Raw genomic sequence first — 2,446 nt, forward strand, 5'->3', positions numbered from 1 at the left:
GATAAACTTATTTCAACAAACATAATATTGATAACTTTTTTGCGAAGCTTAGAGAAGTACATGGTAGATATGAATGTTTTGCAGATGGTTCTAGAGTTTACAATGTGGATGAAACTACTACATCTACAGTCCAGAAACCACAAAAGTTCCTCGCACAGAAAGGTTTCAGGCAATTTAATCAAACAACAAGCAGTGAAAAGGGCGCACATGTTACAACATGCTGCATTATTAATGCATTAGGTACTAGCATCCCTCCTGCCATGGTGTTTCCTCGCACACACTTCAGATTCCACATGATCAGTGAAGCTTCCCCTGGCACTCTTGGTTTAGCAAACCTAACAGATTGGATGACAAATGAGCTCTTTGTGCAAGTAATACATTTTATAAAACACACCTGTTCATCAAAGGAAAACCCAACTTTTTTTATATATGATAATCACGATTCACATCTATCCATTCAAGTATGGGATTACAATTTTCACTCTTCATCCACATTGTAGTCATAAACTGCAACCTCTCGATGTGGGAGTTTACTCATCATTTAAAGCTCATTACTACTCTGCCATGGAGTTACGCCTTTTACAAAAGCCTGGTGTTCCAGTCACTATTTGTGATGCGGCTGGAATAGTCAACATTGCTCACCAACGATCCATGACTCCCTCAAACATTTTATCAGGATTCAAGAAAAGTGGAATATTTCCACTTGATGCTAATATATTTACTGAACATGATTTTGCTCCTAGCTTTGTCACAGACAGGCCTACCAAAGGGAATGAGGTAACTGATACAACACTAGAATTAAATGAAGGAGCTGGCCCATCTGGAGAATCGGTACCTCCACAAGCATTCTTAAGCCCTCAGTTATTTCTAGGATATCCAAAAGCTGATCCACGAAAAGACGAGGATGTAAGAAAGGCCGAAGTATGATTGCCACAGACACCCCATAAAAAAAAGAACACTACTACAAACCAAGAGACAGAAAAAACCTTCCCAAGAACAAGATTTTTTTAGAACCAGCTACTTCATCCACTGATGAGGAACCTATTCTTTCTGATCATTCATCTGATGACGTACCTGAGGAGGAGAGTATGATAATTGATCCCCATGCTTTTGAAGTGATAGAAAGGGAACCAAAATTAGGTAACTTGGTATTAGTTGAATTTTGCACTTCACCGAAGTACTATATAGGAATATTAATTTGAAATAAAGATCCTAATGTAGATTTTGAGATCTCTTACTTGAAAAGAAAAGAAAAAACTCACAGTTTACGTATCCTCAAGTGCTTGATATAGCTTCTGTGGCTATTAAAGACAAAGTTGTATTCCCTGAACCACAATCAAGTGGCAAAACAAAGAGGCAAAGCTCATACCTATATTTTGATGTTAATTTTGATCTAATAAATGCGTCCCACTGTGTCCTATGGTCTGTCCCTTTGTGCCTAGCTTATGGGGAACTGTGGGACAATTTGAAAAGTTTTTATTTTGTATTTTTCTACCCATGAAGAATTAATCATAGGGTGATGAACTCTTTACAGTTTGAAGTATATAGATAGATGCAGATTATGCAAAAGTTTCATTAAAATTTTATTGAAAATAAATTTTTGGCAATTAATTTAATTTTTTTCGTCCCACTGTGCCCCACTCTCCCTATATATATATATATATATATATATATATATATATATATATATATATTATAATATATATATATATATATATATATATATATATATATATATATATATATATGCACACACACACATACATACATATATATAATATATATATATATATATATATATATATATATATATATATATATATATATATATATATAGTCAAACGGCACGTTTAAATTCATCCAATAATCTTCCTGTTTTCTGTGACCAACAGGATAGCTCTCCAGGGAATGAACTTTTTTCGTTTTCCCCCCCCCCCCACCCCCCCCTCCCCCCAAAAAAAAAAGTTAGGCGGGAGGGTTGTCTGCATAAAAGTGCTGCAATCATTATTTTTAATTTATTAAGAAACCACATCTAAACGAGTATACTAAAGACTGCATACAATCAAACCACAGAGCTCAGATATTTAGGCTACAAATTACTAAGGAAGAGTATGATGGATTGGAGTTGGATGATCGTTTGTGTGTGTGTGTATGTGTTACACAGTCCTTTTTGGACTCCTAAGTCTTTACCATCGCAACATAATCGATCAAGTATGTCAGCCTGTAATTATGCATTTCAGCCTATTTCAACAGCCAAAATCATAGATAATGTACCGAAAGTATGACAATCCAATCACCGACTGATTATATTTACCGGTTTCACGGGAAATGTCACTTGCAATCGCCGCTACGAGTGGTTTTTGAAAAAAAAAATTCCCATGTTGCCATTCTAATATTCGATTAAATTGCCAGTGAACGTTGTGACGTATTTATTCAACGTTGATTT

The sequence above is a fragment of the Macrobrachium nipponense genome, chromosome 8, assembly GCF_015104395.2.
Source record: "Macrobrachium nipponense isolate FS-2020 chromosome 8, ASM1510439v2, whole genome shotgun sequence".
NCBI classification, from domain to species: Eukaryota; Metazoa; Arthropoda; class Malacostraca; order Decapoda; family Palaemonidae; genus Macrobrachium; species Macrobrachium nipponense.